Source organism: Heterodontus francisci, chromosome 5 (genome assembly GCF_036365525.1).
Source record: "Heterodontus francisci isolate sHetFra1 chromosome 5, sHetFra1.hap1, whole genome shotgun sequence".
In the NCBI taxonomy this organism is placed as follows: Eukaryota; Metazoa; Chordata; class Chondrichthyes; order Heterodontiformes; family Heterodontidae; genus Heterodontus; species Heterodontus francisci.
Window position 1 is genome coordinate 15250580 of NC_090375.1, and position 21022 is coordinate 15271601.

At 45.2% G+C, this 21022-nt stretch overlaps 1 protein-coding gene across 1 annotated transcript in view; it reads left to right on the top strand.

Annotated features, from left to right (window-relative positions):
- LOC137369740 (desmoglein-2-like) overlaps nucleotides 1-21022 on the top strand; it is a 97349-nt gene that overhangs the window by 29190 nt on the left and 47137 nt on the right. The gene's annotated exons all lie outside the window — the stretch shown is intronic.

Genomic DNA, 21022 nt, shown 5'->3' on the forward strand with positions numbered 1-21022 from the left:
ACCCTAAATCACTTTACAGCCACTTTACAGTGCTTTTGAAGTGTAGTCACTGTTTTGAGAAACACAGTAGCCAATTTGCGCACAGCAAGATCCCACAAACAGCAATGCAATAATGACCAGATAATGGGTTTCAATGATGTTTTAATGAGATCTCCCCTGCTGTTCTTCAAAATAGTGCCAGGGGATCATTTGCACCCACCCTGAAAGGGCAGGTGGGACTTTGTTTGAACATCTCAAGCGAAAGACGGCACCTCCGGCTGTGCGGCACTCCCTCAATGGGAGTGTCAGCCTAGATTTTGCACTCAAGTTTCTGGAGTGGGACTTGAGGCCACAGGACCACATGTGAGAGTGATGCCCACTGAACCACAGCTGAGTATTGTTCAGTACTTGGCACTAATGGGGATTGAAGAATCATTGTGAAGCTAATCTAACAAGGAGTTTTTAAACTGTTTATCAGGATTGATTCTTCTGAGAAAAAAAATTCTCACATAAATTGTGGTACCATTATTCAAGAAGGGTAGCAAGGATAAACCAGGCTGGTGAGTCTAACATCAGTGGTTGGGAAAATATTGGAAAAAATTCTGAGGGACAGGATTAATCTCCACTTGGAGAGGCAGGGATTAATCAGGGACAGTAGGCATGGCTTTGTCAAGGGGAGATCATGTCAAACTAACTTGATTGAATTTTTCGAGGAGGTGACTAGATGTGTAGATGAGGGTAAAGCAGTAGATGTAGTATACATGGATTTCAGTAAGGCTTTTGATAAGGTCCCGCATGGGAGATTGGTTAAGAAGGTAAGAGCCCATGGGATCCAGGGCATTTTGGCAAATTGGATTCAAAATTGGCTTCGTAGCAGGAGGCAGACGGTAATGGTCGAGGGCTGTTTTTGCAAGTGGAAGCCTGTGACCAGTGGTGTACCACAGGGATCAGTGCTGGGACCCATGCTGTTTGTAGTGTATATTAATGATTTAGAGCTGAATATAGGAGGTATGATCAGTCGGTTTGCAGATGACAAAGGTTGGAGGAGTTGCGGATATTGATGAGGATTGTCAGAGGATACAGCAGGATATAGATCGGTTGGAGACTTGGGCAGAGAAATGGTAGATGGAGTTTAATCCAGACAAATGTGAGGTAATGCATTTTGGAAGGTCTAATGCATGTGGGAAGTATACAGTAAATGGCAGAACCCTTAGGAGTATTGACAGGTAGAGAGATCTGGGCGTACAGGTCCACAGGTCACTGAAAGTGGCAATGCAGGTGGATAAGGTCGTCAAGAAGGCATACGGCATGCTTGCCTTCATCGGTCGGGGCATAGAGTATAAAAATTGGCAAGTCATGCTGCAGCTGTACAGAACCTTAGTTAGGCCACGCTTAGAATATTGCGTGCAATTCTGGTCGCCACACTATCAGAAGGCTTTGGAGAGGGTACAGAGGAGGTTTACCAGGATGTTGCCTGGTCTGGAGGGTATTAGCTATGAGGAGAGGTTGGATAAACTCTGATTGTTAGCACTGGAACAACGGAGGTGGAGGGGCGACATGATAGAGGTTTACAAAGTTATGAGCGGCATGGACAGAGTGGATAGTCAGAAGCTTTTTCCCAGGGTGGAAGAGTCAGTTACTAGGGGACATAGGTTTAAGGTGAGAGGGGCAAAGTTTAGAGGGGATGTGCGAGGCAAGTTTTTAACACAGAGGGTGGTGAGTGACTGGAACTTGCTGCCTGGGGAGGTGGTGGAAGCAGGTACGATAGCAACGTTTAAGAGGCATCTTGACGAATACATGAATAGGATGGGAATAGAGGGATACGGTCCCCGGAAGTGCCGATGGTTTTAGTTTAGGCAGGCATCAAGATCGGCGCCGGCTTGGAGAACCGAATGGCCTGTTCCTGTGCTGTACTGTTCTTTGTTCTTTGTATGACACGAAAATTGGTGGTGTTGTACATAGTGAGGAGGAAATCTTTAGATTGCAGGGAGATATAGATGGACTGGTGAGATGGGCGGAGCAGTGACAAATGGAAATTAATTCTGAAAGTGTGAGATGATGCATTTTGGGAGGACTAACAAGGCAAGGGAATATACAATGGATGGTTGGACCCTAGGAAGGCACCTTCCTGGGATTACTGTAGGGTTAGTATAAATGGGTGGTTGTTGGTCCGCACAGACTCGGTGGGCCGAAGGGCCTGTTTCAGTGCTGTATCTCTAAATAAATAAAAATAAAAAATAAAACCCACGACCTCTACCAACTAGAAGGACAAGGGCAGCAAATACATGGGAACACCACCAGCTGCAAGTTCCCCTCCAGGTCACACACCATCCTGACTTGGAACTATATCGCCATTCCTTCATTGTCGCTGGGTCAAACTCCTGGAACTCCCTTCCTAACAGCACTGTGGGTATACCTACCCCAAATGGACTGCAGCGGTTCAAGAAGGCAGCTCACCATCACCTTCTCAAGGGCAATTCGGGATGGGCAATAAATGCTGGCCTGGCCAGTGACGCCCACATCCCATGAATGAATAAAAAAAAAAGTACGGAAGGTCAGAGGGACCTTGGTGTACTTGTCCATAGATCACTGAAGGCAGTAGCACAGGTGGATAAGGTGGTTAGGAAGGCATATGGCATACTTGCCTTTATTAGCCAATGCATAGAATATAAGAGCAGGGAGGTTATGATGGAGCTATATAAAACGTTAGTTATGCCACAGCTGGAGTACTGTGTACAGTTCTGGTCACCACACTATAGGAAGGATGTGATTGCACTGGAAAGGGTGCAGAGGAGATTCACCAGGATGGTGCCTGGGCTGGAGCATTTCAGCTGTGAAGAGAGACTGAAAAAGCTAGGGTTGTTTTCCTTGGAGCAGAGAAGGCTGAAGGGGGACATGATTGAGGTGTACAAGATTATGAGGGGCATTGATAGGTTGGATAGGAAGAAACTTTTTCCCTTAGTGGAGGGGTCAAGCACCAGGGGGCATAGATTTAGGGTAAGGGGCAGGAGGTTTAGAGGGGATTTGAGGAAGAATTTTATCACCCAGAGGGTGGTTGGAATCTGGAACGCACTGCCTGAAGAGGTGGTGGAGGCAGGAACCCTCACAACATTTAAGAAGTATTTAGATGAGCACTTGAAACACCATAGCATACAAGGCTACTGGCCAAGTGCTGGAATATGGGATTAGAATAGTTGGGTGCTGTATGGCCGGCACAGACACGATGGGTTGAAGGGCCTGTTTCTTTGCTGTATAACTCTATTACTCTATGAAAACAAGCCTTTTCTGTAAAACCACCTGACTTCCAGCTCAATAAACAACAGAGAACTTTGGACACCTGGAAAAGTTGTTTACAGAGAAGTGACAGGTCAAGATTGATGGCGGTCAAAAGGTTAACCTCCTGTTGTCAGTTTCACTTTTGAATTGTTTTGAGTTGGGGTTGAACTGTATAAAAAGGGAGAAAACTTCCAGTGAGAGAAGAGAACTTCCAAGGAGAGAAGTCAATTCCCAAAGAAGGAGAGAAGACCACAACCCAGCTCAGCTTTCCAGCACCTCTCTAAAAGGCCCTGAGAAGTTCACTGTGTCAACTCATCTCAATTCCTGTCTTTGAAGAAAAGCCTTCTAAATTAATTCACAGCGCCACCTGAAAAGAACTGTTCTAAAAGATTCCAATGACCTGTCTACGTGTACACGGAGGCCAGACTGTATGCCAGTTTTGGAACACAACATGTCTCATCTGCTGTTTCTTCAAAAATGAACAAGTATTCAGCCCAAGTGTTTTTTTTAAATCTGTAATAGAGCTCTAAAAACACAAATCCCTTTATTTTTTCAGGTTAACCAGTGTATGTGTGTGTGCATGAGTGTGAGGGCTAAGGTAAAAAGGGAACTTCAATTGGATTAGTGATAGGCAGAGGGTGGTAGTGGAGGGTTAGAGTCATAGACAGATACAGCACTGAAACAGGCCCTTCGGCCCACCGAGTCAGTGCCAACCATCAACCACCCATTTATACTAATCCTACATTAATCCCATATTCCCTAACACTTCCCCAAATTTTCCTACCACCTACCTACACTAGGGGCAATTTACAATGGCCAATTTACCTATCAACCTGCAAATCTTTGGCAGGAAACTGGAGCACCCGGCAGAAACTCACGCAGTCACAGGGATAACTTACAAATTCTGCACATACAGTACCCAGAACTGAACCTGGGTTGCTGGAGCTGTGAGGCTACGGTGCTAACCACTGTGCCACTGTGCTGCCCAATCTGTTTTCAGATTGGAGGCCAGTGACCAGTGATGCGCCATCGGGATCGGTGTTGGGCCCTCTGTTGTTTGTCATATATATTAATGACTTGGATGCGAATGTATTTAGTTTTTTTTATTTAGAGATACAGCACTGGAACAGGCCCTTCGGCTCACCGAGTCTGTGCTGACCAAGAACCACCCAATTATACTAACCCTACAGTAATCCCCTATTCCCTACCACCTACCTACACTAGGGGCGATTTATAATGGCCAATTTACCTCTCACCTGCAAGTCTTTGGCAGTGGGAGGAAACCAGAGCACCCAGCGAAAACCCATGCAGTCACAGGGAGAACTTGCAAACTCCGCACAGGCAGTACCCAGAATTGAACCCGGGTCCCTGGAGCTGTGAGGCTGCGGTGCTAACCACTGCGCCACTGTGCCGCCCATTTGTCGGGGGCATTATAAGTATGTTTGCAGATGACACCAACATTGGTGGTATAGTGGACAGTGAAGAAGGTTGTCTAAGGTTACAACAGGATATAGATAAACTGGGAAAGTGGGCAAGGGATTGGCAAATGGAATTTAACGCAGACAAGTGCGAAGTGATGCATTTTGGGAAGTTAAACCAGGGCAGGACATATACTGTGAATGGCAGGGCCCTGGGGAGTGTTGTTGAGTAGAGAGACCTTGGGGTGCAAGTGCATAGTTCTCTGAAAGTGGCAACACAGGTAGACAGGGTGGTGAAGAAGGCGTATGGCATGCTTGCCTTCATCGGCCGAGGCATTGAGTACAAGAGTTGGGACGTCATGTTACAGTTGTACATAACGCTGGTTAGGCTGCATTTGGAGTACTGTGTGCAGTTCTGGTCGCCACACAACAGGAAAGATGTGATTAAGCTAGAGAGGATGCAGAAAAGATTCACAAGGATGTTGCTTGGTTTGGAGGGCTTGAGTTATAAAGAGAGATTAGATAGGCTGGTTCTGTTTTCCCTGGAGCAAAGGAGGCTGAGAGTGGACATGATAGAGATATATAAAATTATGAGAGGCCAGAGTCTGTTTCCCATGGTAGGGGTGACTAAAACTAGAGGGCATAGATTTAAGGTGAGAGGGAGGAGGTTTAAAGGGGATCAAGGGTTACATTTTTCACACAAAGAATAGTGGGTATCTGGAATGAGCTGCCTGAGGAGGTGGTGGAGGCAGGAACAGTAGTAGCATTTAAGAGGCATCGGGACAGGGTACTTGAATGAGCAAGGCATAGAGGGATATGGAATTAATGCAGGCAGGTGGGATTAGTATAGATAGGCATTATGGTCGGCATGGACGCGATGGACCGAAGGGCCTGTTTCTATGCTGTACGACTTTGACTCTATGACTCTAATATTTCAATCTGTGTGTTCATGCTTTGCATCATTACTGGTTAAGACTAGTTTTATAATAAACTGATAGTTTTGTTGTTTATTGAAGAAACCTGTTTGTTGTGTTTCATTCTGGGATAAAAATAGAGTCTATGATTGATCCGATCAATAATTGGGAAAAAATGTAAATATATGCTGTGACCTGTGAAGAAGTGGAACTAGAATAAATAGTGCACTCTTCCCGGCTCTGTCATAACACGATATAAGATTATGATGCCTTCAGTTGAATATGATTGATATTGCATTAACACAGCGAGTTGTTGTGACATGGAATACACTGCCTCTCAGGATGGCAGAAGCAGATTCAGCGGTATCTTTCAAAATGAAATTGGATAAATACTTGAAAAGGAAAAACTTGCAAGGCTATGGGACAAGAGCAGGGAGGTGGAACTGGCTGGGTAGTTTTTTCAAAGAGCTGATGCAACTACGATGGGTTGAATGACCTCCTATGCAGTATAATAGTCTGATCTCCTGCTATCCCTCTCCAAGCTCATCTTATCCATGTGACCTTTATGCTTCCTCAAATCTCTTCCCATTTAGCTCCTTAGCGTTCAACCTCCCACCCTGGCTTTAATGCTAGGTGATATTGTCAATGATTATCTTTCCTCGGACATCATTCCTCTCCTGTTCAAAATCACCATCAATAGTCAACTCTTCAGAGGACCATCAATCGTCTCCTGTGAGTCCTCTTATTTCTAACCTTTCCTCCCACTCTTGGACCTTCAAACATGTCATTGTGGTCTCCAGAATCCAGGCAATCTTTTCTCTTTATTCCAGTTTGACATCTGTCCTTTCACAGCAAGCTGGGGCTCTTTACTCTAGAAAAGAGTAGGTTTGGAAGTGACCTGATAAAGGTCTTTAAAATTGTGAAGGGCTTCAATAGGGTAGACGTAAACAAGATATTTCCACTTATAGGGAATTCAAAAACTTGGGGCCATCAATAACAACAAATTGCATTTATATAGTGCCTTAAATGTAATAAAACGTACCAAGGTCCTTCACAGGAGTAGTATAAAATAAAGTGTGACACTGAGCCACATAAGGAGATATTAGGACAGATGACCAAAATTTGCTCAAAGAGTTAGCTTTTAAGGAGTGTCTTAAAGGAGCAAAGCGAGGCGGAGAGGTATAGGGAGGGTAGCCCAGAGCTTGGGGCCTAGGCAACTGAAGGCACAGCCTGAAGCAGAATACCCAAGAGGCCAGAATTAGAGGGGCGCAGATATCTTGGAATTTTGTGGGGCTGGAGGGGATTACAGAGATAGGGAGGAGTGAGGCCATGGAGAAATTTGAACATGAGGGTGAGAATTTTAAAATCAAAATGTTCCTTGACCGGGAGACCCGGGGCGGCACAGTGGCGCAGTGGTTAGCACCGCAACCTCACAGCTCCAGTGACCCGGGTTCAATTCTGGGTGCTGCCTGTGTGGAGTTTGCAAGTTCTCCCTGTGTCTGCGTGTGTTTCCTCCTGGTGCTCCGGTTTCCTCACACAGCCAAAAGACTTGCAGGTTGATAGGTGAATTGGCCATTATAAATTGTCACTAGTATAGGTATGTGGTAGGGAAAAATAGGGACAGGTGGGGATGTGGTAGGAATATGGAATTAGTGTAGGATTAGTATAAATGGGTGGTTGATGGTCGGCACAGACTCGGTGGGCCGAAGGGCCTGTTTCAGTGCTGGATCTCTAAACTAAACTAAACATATCAATGAGCACAGAGGTGATGGGGGAACGGGACTTGGTGCGAGTTAAGGCATGGGCAGGAGAGTTTTGAATGACCTCAAATTTATGGAGAGTAGAATGTGGGAGACCAGCCAGGAGCGCGTTGGAATAGTCAAGTCTGGAGGTAATAAAGGCATGAATGAAGGTTTCAGTAGTAGATGAGCTGAGACGGGGTGAAGTCAGACAATGTTACGGAAATGGAAATAGGTGGTCTTGGTGATGGCACGAATATGAGGTCGGAAGTTCAGGCAGGAAACAAAGGGTAATTGTTGACGGGTGTTTTAGCGACTGGAGGGCTGTTTCCAGTGGTGTTCCACAGGGCTCAGTACTGGGTCCCCTACCTTTTGTGATATATATTAATTTGGACGTATAGGGGGCATGATCAAGAAGTTTGCAGATGACACCAGGATTGGGGTGTGGTAGATAACGAGGAGGATAGTATTTGGGGAGGCCAAACAAGACAAAGGAATACACAATTAATGGGAAAATACTGAGAAGTGTAGAAGAAGTAAGGGACCTTGGAGTGAATATCCACGGATCCCTGAAGGTAGCAGGATAGGTCAATAAGGTGGTTAAGAAGGCATATGGAATCCTTTCCTTTATTAGCCGAGGTATAGAATATAAGAGCAGGGAGGTTATGCTGGAACTGTATAACTCATTGGTTAGGCCACAACTTGAGTACTGTGTGCAGTTCTGGTCACCTCATTACAGAAAGGATGTAATTGCACTAGAGAGGGTACAGAGGAGATTTAAGAGGATGTTGCCAGGATTGGAAAAATGCAGCTATGAGGAAAGATTGGATAGGCTGGGGTTGTTCTCCTTGGAACGGAGAAGGCTGAGGGGAGATCTGATTGAAATGTACAAAATTTTGAGGGGCCTGGATAGAGTGGAGGTGAAGGGTCTATTCACCTTAGCAGAGAGGTCAATGACTAGGAGGCATAGATTTAAAGTGATTGGGAGAAAAATTAGAGGGGAGATGAGGAAAACCTTTTCACCCTGAAGGTGTTGGGGGTCTGGAACTCACTGCCTGAAAGGCTAGTTGAGGCAGAAACACACAACTCATTCAAAAGGAGTCTGGACATGCACCTCAAGTGCCGTAATCTACAGGGCTACGGATCAAATGCTGGAAGGTGGGATGAGAATAGGTGGATCGTTTTTCAGCCGGCACTGACATGATTCTATGAAGTTCATCTTGGGATTAAATGTGACACCAAGATTGCAAACAGACTGGCTTAATCTCAAGCTGTTGCCAGGGAGAGGGCTGGAGTCTGTAGCTAGGGAACCGAAAACTATGGCTTCATACATAAGATAGTCACTAATAAATCCAATATGGAATTCAGGAGAAATTTATTTTCCCAGAGAGTAGTGAGAATGTGGAACTTGTTCCCACAGAGAGTAGTTGAGGCGAATGGCGTAGATGAATTTAAGGGGAAGCTAGCTAGCACGGGCCAGTTGTGTCACATGGCCTGTTTCTGTGCTGTAGACTCGATGTAACATTAAAACAGCTTTCGCTAAAGTCATTTTAATTAGAACATTAGAATTAGAACATTACAGCGCAGTACAGGCCCTTCGGCCCTCGATGTTGCGCCGACCTGTGAAACCATCTGACCTACACTATTCCATTTTCATCCATATGTCTATCCAATGACCACTTAAATGCCCTTAAATTTGGCGAGTCTACTACTGTTGCAGGCAGGGCGTTCCATGCCCCTACTACTCTCTGAGTAAAGAAACTACCTCTGACATCTGTCCTATATCTATCACCCCTCAACTTAAAGCTATGTCCCCTCGTGTTTGCCATCACCATCCGAGGAAAAAGACTCTCACTATCCACCCTATCTAACCCACTGATTATCTTATATGTCTCTATTAAGTCACCTCTCCTCCTCCTTCTCTCTAACGAAAACAACCTCAAGTCCCTCAGCCTTTCCTCGTAAGACCTTCCCTCCATACCAGGCAACATTCTAGTAAATCTCCTCTGCACCCTTTCCAAAGCTTCCACATCCTTCCTATAATGCGGTGACCAGAACTGCACGCAATACTCCAGGTGCGGTCTCACCAGAGTTTTGTACAGCTGCAGCATAACCTCGTGGCTCCGAAACTCGATCCCCCTACTAATAAAAGCTAACACACCATATGCCTTCTTAACAGCCCTATTAACCTGGGTAGCAACTTTCAGGGATTTATGTACCTGGACACCAAGATCTCTCTGTTCATCTACACTACCAAGGATCTTCCCATTAGCCCAGTACTCTGCATTCCTGTTACTCCTTCCAAAGTGAATCACCTCACACTTTTCCGCATTAAACTCCATTTGCCATCTCTCAGCCCAGCTCTGCAGCCTGTCTATGTCCCTCTGTACCCGACAACATCCTTCGGCACTATCCACAACTCCACCGACTTTAGTGTCATCCGCAAATTTACTAACCCACCCTTCTACACCCTCTTCCAAGTCATTTATAAAAATGACAAACAGCAGTGGCCGCAAAACAGATCCTTGCGGTACACCACTAGTAACTAAACTCCAGGATGAACATTTGCCATCAACCACCACCCTCTGTCTTCTTTCAGCTAGCCAATTTCTGATCCAAAGCACTAAATCACCTTCAACCCCATACTTCCGTATTTTCTGTAATAGCCTACCGTGGGGAACCTTATCAAACGCCTTACTGAAATCCATATACACCACATCCACTGCTTTACCCTCATCCACCTGTTTGGTCACCTTCTCAAAAAACTCAAAGGTTTGTGAGGCACGACCTACCCTTCACAAAACCCTGCTGACTATCGCTAATGAACTTATTCTTTTCAAGATGATTATAAATCCTGTCTCTTATAACCTTTTCCAACATTTTACCCACAACCGAAGTAAGGCTCACAGGTCTATAATTACCAGGGCTGTCTCTACTCCCCTTCTTGAACAAGGGGAGAACATTGGCTATCCTCCAGTCTTCCGGCACTATTCCTGTCGACAATGACGACATAAAGATCAAGGACAAAGGCTCTGCAATCTCCTCCCTAGCTTCCCAGAGAATCCTAGGATAAATCCCATCTGGCCCAGGGGACTTATCTATTTTCTCACTTTCCAAAATTGCTAACACCTCCTCCTTGTGAACCTCAATCCCATCTAGCCTAGTAGTCTGAATCTCAGTATTCTCCTCGACAACATTTTCTTTCTCTACTGTAAATACTGACGAAAAATATTCATTTAACGCTTCTCCTATCTCCTCCTGATTCCACACACAACTTCCCACTACTATCCTTGATTGGCCCTAATCTAACTCTAGTCATTCGTTTATTCCTGATATACCTATAGAAAGCCTTAGGGTTTTCCCTGATCCTATCCGCCAATGACTTCTCATGTCCTCTCCTTGCTCTTCTTAGCTCTCCCTTTAGATCCTTCCTGGCTAGCTTGTAACTCTCAAGCGCCCTAACTGAGCCTTCACGTCTCATCCTAACATAAGCCGCCTTCTTCCTCTTGACAAGCGCTTCAACTTCTTTAGTAAACCACGGCTCCCTCACTCGACAACTTCCTCCCTGCCTGACAGGTACACACTTATCAAGGACACGCAGTAGCTGCTCCTTGAATAAGCTCCACATTTCGATTGTTCCCATTCCCTGCAGTTTCCTTCCCCATCCTATGCATCCTAAATCTTGCCTAATCGCATCATAATTTCCTTTCCCCCAGCTATAATTCTTGCCCTGCGGTATATACCTGTCCCTGCCCATCGCTAAGGTAAACCTAACCGAATTGTGATCACTATCACCAAAGTGCTCACCTACATCTAAATCTAACACCTGGCCGGGTTCATTACCCAGTGCCAAATCCAATGTGGCATCGCCCCTGGTTGGCCTGTCTACATACTGTGTCAGAAAACCCTCCTGCACACACTGGACAAAAACTGACCCATCTAAAGTACTCGAACTATAGTATTTCCAGTCAATATTTGGAAAGTTAAAGTCCCCCATAACAACTACCCTGTTACTCTCGCCCCTGTCGAGAATCATCTTCGCTATCCTTTCCTCTACATCTCTGGAACTATTCGGAGGTCTATAGAAGGCTCCCAACATGATTGGCCTATTGGACTGAGACTGTGGTGCACTGTTCTTCCTCGGTCTCTCTGCAACATTCGATTCAGTTAAGCACAACGCCATCGTCCTTCATATATAATAAAAGCAAAATACTGCGGATGCTGGAAATCTGAAATAAAAACAAGAAATGCTGGAACCACTCAGCAGGTCTGGCAGCATCTGTGGAAAGAGAAGCAGAGTTAACGTTTCGGGTCAGTGACCCTTCATCGGAACTGACAAGAATTAGAAAAGTCACCATCGTCCTTCATCTTCCTCTCTTGTCCAACTCCATGAGATTGCCTTGTCATTCCATTCCCATCCATCCAAACTCAAAACAGTGGATCTCAAAGACAACAAAAACTTGTAATTATATAACGCCTTCAACAGTAAAACATCCCAAGGCTCTTGGGATCACCAGTGATGGTGGTTTCTCTTTCTCTCTCACTATTAGCTCCCAGGCTCCTAAAAGAACTAGCTTTGGCCCATATCTTCCCTTTATCTACATATTAACCCTAGGGAACATCATCCAAATGTACACTAACAAAAACAGGAAATGCTGGAAATACTCAGCAGGTCAGGCAGCATCTGTGGAGAGAGCGACAGATAATGTTTCAGGTTGATGACCTTTCATCAGAGCCATCAATCTGAAACATTCACTCTGTTTTTCACTCTCCACAGATGCTGCCTGAGCTGCTGAGCATTTCCAGCATTTCCTGTTTTCATTTCAGATTTCCGGCATTCCCAGTATTTTGCTTTTGCCCACCTGTATTACCATTAGCCACCGCTCCACCATTTTCCCTGACCTCCCCAATGCTTCTTTGCAAACCAGTAATCTCAATGAATTGTTGAGGTACTAAATGTCCCACTTCTGCTCCCAGGTTCCAATTGCTTATCCAACATCAAGTACTGGATGAGTTACAACTTCCTGCAACATCCTCAGGGAATCTAAGAATATAAGAAATGGAAGCTGGAGTAGGCCATTCAGCCCCTCATGCCTGCTCTGCCATTGAATAAGATCGTGGCTGATCTTCTACCTCAACTCCACCTTCCCACACTATCCCTGTATCCCTTGATATCAAAACCTCTATTGATTTCGGTCTTGAATATGCTTTATTTTTTTATTTGTTTGTAGGATGTGAGCATCGCTGGCTAGGCCAGCGTTTGTTGTCCATCCCTAATTGCCCTTGAACTGAGTGGCTTGCTAGGCCATTTCAGAGGGCGTGTAAGAGTCAACCACATTGCTGCGTGTCTGGAGTCACATGTAGGCCAGACCAGTTAAGGACAGCAGATTTCCTTCCCTAAAGGACATTAGTGAACCAGATGGGTTCGACAGTGGTTTCATGGTCGCCATTAGACTAGCTTTTTTAATTCCAGATTTATTAATTGAATTCAAATTTCACCATCTGCTGTGGTGGGATTCGGACCCATGTCCCTAGACCATTAGCCTGGGCTCTGGGTTACTAGTCCAGTGACATTACCACAATGCCATTGTCTTCCCATCCTGAACAGTCACAGCGCTTTGGAGTAGAGAATTCCAAAGATTCACAACCCTCTGAGCAGAGAAATTTCTCCTCATCTCGGCCCTAAATGACTGACCCCTTACTCTGAGACTGTGACCCTGTATTCTAGATTCCCCAGCCAAGGGAAACATTTTCTCAGCATTTACCCTGTTGAGCCCCTTAAGAATTTTATATGTTTCAATGAGATAATTAATCGTCTTCTAAACTCCAGGAAATATAGGCCTAGTCTACTGAATCTCTCCTTGTAGGACAATTCCCTCATCCCAGGAATCAGTCTTCATTGCACTCCCTCTCAGGCCTTGGGCAAGGTGACTGAAATGGTACACAGTACACTGAGTGTGGTCTCACTAAGGCCTTACACAATTGCAGTAAGAATTGTTTACTCTCCTAATCCAATCCCATTGTAATGAAGGCTGACATATCATTCACTTCAATTGCTTGCTGTATATGTATGTTGACTCTCTGTGATGTAAGGATTTTTAAAAAAAAATTCTGCTTTTCTATTTTCCTACCAAAGTGGATAACTTCATACTTCTCCACATTGTAATCCATCTGCCATGTTCTTGCCCACTCACTTAACCTGTCTGTATCCCTTTGCACCCTCCTCACTCTACCGTTAATCCAAACCCCTCTCCTTCGGCACCAACACTCTTCCCTTCTCCAGCCACACTGTTAGACTGGGCTAGAATGTTCACTATCTAAACCTCCTGAACCACACTCAGCAGAGCTTCAAACCTCACATCTTGCTTATTGGTAAGATTGATTGCTTCCACCCCTTTGACATTGCCATCTCTGCCTGTAACTCAACCCCTCTTGCCTTTGGTATCTTTAGACTTAACTCCGGTGCTGTTCCTAGTGATGTCTCATCCATGTTTAGAATTGCACAGAATTTATAGCACAAAAACTGGCTATTGAGTCCAGTTGGTCTATGCTGGAGGGGTTTTCTCCCACTCCTTTGCACCTCACTTATCAGCATATCCTTCTATTCCTTTCTCCCTCATATTTATCTAGCTTCCTTTAAATATATTTATGCTGTACACCTCAATTGCACCTTGTGGTGGTGAGTTCCAAATTCCTGCACCCTTTATAAACTCCAACTTATGTGTGTGTATATTCTTTTCTTTTGGGCCTCCTTATCTCGAGAGACAATGGATACGCGCCTGGAGGTGGTCAGTGGTTTGTGAAGCAGCGCCTGGAGTGGCTATAAAGGCCAATTCTGGAGTAACAGGCTCTTCCACAGGTGCTGCAGAGAAATTTGTTTGTTGGGGCTGTTGCACAGTTGGCTCTCCCCTTGCGCCTCTGTCTTTTTTCCTGCCAACTACTAAGTCTCTTCGACTCGCCACAATTTAGCCCTGTCTTTATGGCTGCCCGCCAGCTCTGGCGAATGCTGGCAACTGACTCCCACGACTTGTGATCAATGTCACACGATTTCATGTCGCGTTTGCAGACGTCTTTATAACGGAGACATGGACGGCCGGTGGGTCTGATACCAGTGGCGAGCTCGCTGTACAATGTGTCTTTGGGGATCCTGCCATCTTCCATGCGGCTCACATGGCCAAGCCATCTCAAGCGCCGCTGACTCAGTAGTGTGTATAAGCTGGGGATGTTGGCCGCTTCAAGGACTGTGTGTGTGTATATATATATATATATATATGTGACTATGTGTGTGTATATATATATATATATAATATATATATTACGTACATACATACATGGCAGCAGTGTGTACCATCTACAAGATGTACTGCAACAACTCACCAAATGACCTTCAACAGCACCTTCCAAACCCGCGACCTCTACCAACTAGAAGTACAAGGGCAACAGATGCATGGGAACACCACCACGTACAAGTTCCCCTCCAAGCCACACACCATCCTGAATTGGAACTATATCGCCATCCCTTCACTGTCACTGGGTCAAGATCCTGGAACTCCCTTCCTAACTGTGGGTATACCTACCCCAAATGGACTGCAGCGGTTCAAGAAGGCAGATCACCACCACCTTCTCAAGGGCAAGTAGGGATGGGCAATAAATGCTGGCCTGGCCAACGACGCCCACATCCCATGAATGAAAATTTTTTTTAAAAGCAGCCAGTTAAAACCTCTGCTGTATCCACCCACATCTGCCTTGTGGAATTTTTAATGGCTTTAAGCAGTCCTTAAAGGCTCTCTCACTCCTAACATAAAAAAGACCCTGTTTTCACGACTGTGCCTAGTCACAATTCTCTCCTCTGCAGTCCGATCTATTACTCTGACAGCAGCTTTCATTACTTTCAGCTGATTAGTTACTTATCCTTGTTCTTCTGACTATTTTTTTAATCCTGTAAAAATAATTATTTGAGTCTAATTTATCTGCCTGTTTGGTTTTCCTTATCACATGCCCTTGTCTAACATTAGGCATATAATGTTGGTCCCTTTTGCATAACGGTGCCTTTGAAAGAATTCCATTTTTGAACGCATTCAGGACTACTCAGACCATCTTCTCAACATTTCCTCTGCTTTTCTCCTGTTCCCACTGAGCTACATTGGCAACTCGGCTCCCAATCCATCAAAATTTCAAATTCTCATCTAAAAAATCTTTATAGAGAGAAATACAGCACTGAAACAGGCCCTTCAGCCCACTGAGTCCGTGCTGACCATCAACCACCCATTTATACTAATCCTACATTAATCCCATATTCCCTACCTACACTAGGGGAAATTTACAATGGCCAATTTACCTATCAACCTACAAGTCTTTGGCTGTGGGAGGAAACCAGAGCACCCGGCGGAAACCCACACGGTCACAGGGAGAACTTGCAAACTCCACACAGGCAGTACCCAGAATTGAACCCAGGTCGCTGGAGCGGTGAGGCTGTGGTGCTAACCACTGCGCCACTGTGCCGCCCTTAAATCCCTCTATAGTTTTACTTCATCGTATCTCTGCAGTCTTCTCCAGCCTTGTATTCTGCCTAAATATTCTATTCCTCTAATACTTGTCCGTTCCCCATTCTCTCTTCCACACTATTGATGGCAGAACCTTCAGTTGCCCAGATGCTGCTAGTCTGGAAATCTCTGTTAAAGCACTTCTGCCTCTCTTCATTTTTATAAACCCCATCTCTTCCACTCAGCCTCCTGGTCTCTCCCTTTCTGGCTTGGCATCTCGTTCCTTACACCTGTCTGCCTTGGAACCTTTAGAAAGGCGTGGGATGCTACATGTGCTCATGGTGTTGCTGCTGAAGGCTGTTGATGAATATAGAGTGGAATCACCAGCAAAAGAGTAGAGGAAGAACCAATTGATATGAAGAAGGAACAGGGGTAAACTGGATAGGACAGTATCTTGGAGACTGTAAGCTAATAGTACAAGAGTCGGTGGTCAACTAGAGCCGAGGTAAAGCAATTTGAAAGGAAACTAAACAGCCATGAGCGTAGCTTTGGTGAGATAAGAACATAAGAACGTAAGCCAAATGGTCCCTTGAGCTTGCTCCACCATACAATACGATCATAGCTGATCTTGTACCTGAGTAGAATGAGCTTATACTCTCTAGAGTTTAGAAAAATGGGAGGTGATCTCATTAAAAGGTATAAAATTCTTAATGAGCTTGACAGGGTAGATGCTGAGAGGATGTTTCCCCAGGCTGGATAGTCTAAGACTAGGAGGTATAGTCTCAGGATAAGGGGTCGGCTATTTAGGACTGAGATGAGGAGAAATTTCTTCACTCAGATGGTTGTGAATCTTTGGAACTCTCTACCCCAGAGAGCTGTGGATGCTCAGTCATTGAGTATATTCAAGAGAGAGTTCAATAGTTTTTTCGGTATTAAGGGATATGGGGATAGTGCGGGAAGGTGGAGTGTAGGTAGAAGATCAGCCATGCTCTTATTGAATGGTGGAGCAGGCTCAACTCCACTTTGCTGCCCATGTTGCAGTCCAGAAAGCCAAGTGGTGAAAGATATAACTGGAACCAATCTTTACAGACTGCTACCAGCATTTATTTACAGAAATGCACATTACAAACATCCACCTTCTCACCCAACAGCCACGGATTCAATCTGTTCCGATTTATAGGGGTACAAGTGAATCTCAGTTAATGCCCAGCACATGGATATATTAAATGCAATTAATAACGAACAAAGAACAGTACAGCACAGGAACAGGCCATTCGGCCCTCCAAGCCTGCGCCGATCTTGATGCCTGCCGAAACTAACACCTTCTGCGCTTCCGGGGCCCATATCCCTCTATTCCCTTCCTATTCATATATTTGTCGCGATGTCTCTTAAACGTCGCTATCGTATCTGCTTCCACCACCTCCCTTGGCAGCAAGTTCCAGGCACTCACCACCCTCTGTGTAAAAAAACTTGCCTCGCACATCCGCTCTAAACTTTGCCCCTCGCACCTTAAACCTATGTCCCCTAGTAACTGACTCTTCCACCCTGGGAAAAAGCTTCTGACTATCCACTCTGTCCATGCCGCTCATAACTTTGTAAACCTCTATCATGTCGCCCCTCCACCTCCGTCGTTCCTGTGAAAACAATCCGAGTTTTTCCAACCTCTCCTCATAGCTAATGCCCTCCAGACCAGGCAACATCCTGGTAAACCTCTTCTGTACACTCTCCAAAGCCTCCAATATACAATAGACACCCTATACCCATACCCCTTGGTAGCCAAATATCTGTCGATCTCAGTCTTGAATATACTCAACAGCTGAGCAACTGCAGCCTATATAGACCCATTCTACTTGATCTCTCCTCATGGGACAGCCTCACATTCCAGGAATCAGTCCAGAAATGTTATGTGAAGGCAATTTGGCTGATTTTTCTTGACTACCAGAATATGAGAGAGATGATGAATTGAGTATATATGGTAATTAGATAGAAATACACTTGTGTTTCTAAATTCACATTTATAACAAAAGGATGATGAAGTATATAATACACCTTCTCAGCTCTGCTGTGCAAATTGAACGGCAGAACTGAAAAGGTTTATCATATAGTTGAGATTCACTTGTATTTCTACCAATAAAATAAAAGCCCATGCAACATTTTGGGTAAAATACAGAAAAAAATGTCCATGCTGATGAAACAGAGTTAAAAGGGACACTGGGCAAGAGGATTGTGAATAGAATAGTCATAGCAGGGTCTTTTTCAGTTATCTTTGAAGGCACAACACCCATTGTAGGATTCTTCAAGTAGTAATGCACTTTCACCTATTACAGGATGTGTAGAGCAAGTTTTGATGTGTTTAGATTACATACTGCAAAGTGAATATAGGGATTAGGCAGAAGGTTAAAAAGCAGGACCTCTAGGGTTGTAATCTCAGGATTACTCCCTGTGCCACGTGCTAGTGAGGGTAGGAATAGGAGGATTAGACAAATGAATGCGTGGCTGAAGAGCTGGTGTAGGCGGGAGGGCTTCAGCTACTTGGATCATTGGGATCTCTTCTGGTGCAGAGATGACCTGTACAAGAAGGACCAGTTGCATCTGAACTGGAAGGGGACCAATATCCTTGCGGGGAGGTTTGCTACTACTACTCGGGAGGGTTTAAACTAGTCTTGAGGGGGGTGGGACCCAAAGTAGTAGTCTCTCCGATGAGGTAGTTGAGGCAAATGTAGAGGTTAAAGCAAGCAAGTCCAGTAGGCAGGCTGGGCAGGGGCAGGACAGGGAGCGTGGAAGGTCTGGTAGGCTAAACTGCATTTACTTTAATGCAAGAAGCCTTACAGGTAAGGCAGATGAACTCAAGAGCATGGATCGGTACATGGGATTGTGATATTATAGCTATTACAGAAACGTGGTTGAGGGATGGGCAGGACTGGCAGCTCAATGATCCAGGCTACCGATCCTTCCGGCGTGACAGAGGTGGAGGTAAGAGAGGAGGGGGAGTTGCACTATTGATTAGGGAGGACATCACAGCAGTACTTAAAGAGGATATCCCGGAGGGAACATCCAGCAAGGCCATATGGGTAGAACTTAGAAATAAGAAAGGGGTGATCACTTTGATGGGATTATACTATAGGCCCCCCAATAGTCAGAGGGAAGTGGAGGAGCATGTATGTAAGGAAATCACTAATAGGTGTAGGATTTATAGGGTTGTAATAGTGGGTGATTTTAACTTCCCTAATATTGACTGGGACTGCCTTAGTGAACATAGAACATAGAACAGTACAGCACAGTACAGGCCCTTCGGCCCACGATGTTGTGCCAAACCTTTAACCTACTCTAAGATCAAACTAACTACCTACCCTTCATTCTACTATCATCCATGTACCTATCCAAGAGTCGCTTAAATGCCCCTAATGTATCTGCTTCTACTACCACCGCTGGCAGCGCATTCCACGCACCCACCACTCTCTGTGTAAAGAACCTAACTCTGACATCTCTCCGAAACCTTCCTCCAATCACCCTAAAATTATGCCCCCTGGTGATAGCCCTTTCCACCCTGGGAAAAAGTCTCTGGCTATCCACTCTATCTATGCCTCTCATCATCTTGTGCCCCTCTATCAAGTCGCCTCTCATCCTTCTTCACTCCAATGAGAAAAGCCCTAGCTCCCTCAATCTTTCTTCGTAGGACATGCTCTCCAGTCCAGGCAGCATCCTGGTAAATCTCCTCTGCACCCTCTCTAAAGCTTCCACATCCTTCCTATAATGAGGCGACCAGAACTGAACACAATATTCCAAGTGTGGTCGAACCAGGGCCTTATAGAGCTGCAGCATAACCTCGCAGCTGTTAAACTCAATCCCCATGTTAATGAAAGCCAACACACCATACGCCTTCTTAACAACCCTATCAACTTGGGTGGCAACTTTGAGCGATCTATGGACATGGACCCCAAGATCCCTCTGTTCCTCCACACTACCAAGAATCCTGTCTTTAAGCCTCTATTCTGCATTCGAATTCGACCTTCCAAAATGAATCACTTCACACTTTTCCAGGTTGAACTCCATCTGCCACTTCTCAGCCCAGCTCTGCATTCTGTCAATGTCCCGTTGCAACCTACAACAGCCTTCCACACTATCCACAACTCCAGCAACCTTCGTGTCATTGGCAAAGTTGCTAACCTTCCACTTCCTCATCCAAGTCATTTATAAAAATCACAAAGAGCAGAGGTCCCAGAACAGATCCTTGTGGAACACCACTGGTCACCGAGCTTCATGCTGAATACTTTCCATCTACTACCACCCTCTGACTTCTATGGGCCAGCCAATTTTGTATCCAGACAGCCAACTTTCGATGAACCCCATGCCTCCTTACTTTCTGAATGAGCCTACCATGGGGAACCTTATCAAACGCCTTGCTAAAATCCATACACAACATCCACTGCTCTTCCTTCATCAATGTGTTTTGTCACATCTTCAAAGAATTCAATAAGGCTTGTGAGGCATGACCTGCCCCTTACAAAGCCATGCTGACTGTCTCTAATCAAACCATGCTTTTCCAAATAATCATAAATCCTGTCTCTCAGAATCCTCTCCAATAATTTGCCCACTACCGACGTAAGACTGACTGACCTATAATTGCCAGGGTTATCCCTATTCCCTTTCTTGAACAAGGGAACAACATTTGCCACCCTCCAATCATCCGGCACTACTCCATGGACAGTGAAGACGCAAAGATCATCGCCGAAGGCGCAGCAATCTCTTCCCTCGCTTCCCGTAATATCCTTGGGTATATCCCGTCTGGCCCTGGGGACTTATCTGTCCTCATATCATTCAAAATTTCCAGCACATCCTCCCTCTTAACCTCAACCTGTTCGAGCATATCAGCCTGTTCCACGCTGTCCTCACAAACGACCAGGTCCCTCTCACTAGTGAATACTGAAGCAAAGTATTAATTTAGGACCTCCCCTACCTCCTCCGACTCCAGGCACAAGTTCCCTCCACTATCCCTGATCGGCCCTACCCTCACTCTGGCCATCCTCTTGTTCCTCACATAAGTGTAGAACACCTTGGGATTTTCCTTAATCCTACCAAAACTTTTTCATGTCCCCTTCTAGCTCTCCTAAGTCCATTCTTCAGTTCCTTCCTGGCTACCTTGTAACCCTCTAGAGCCCTGTCTGATCCTTGCTTCCTCAACCTTAAGTAAGCTTCCTTCTTCCTCTTGACTA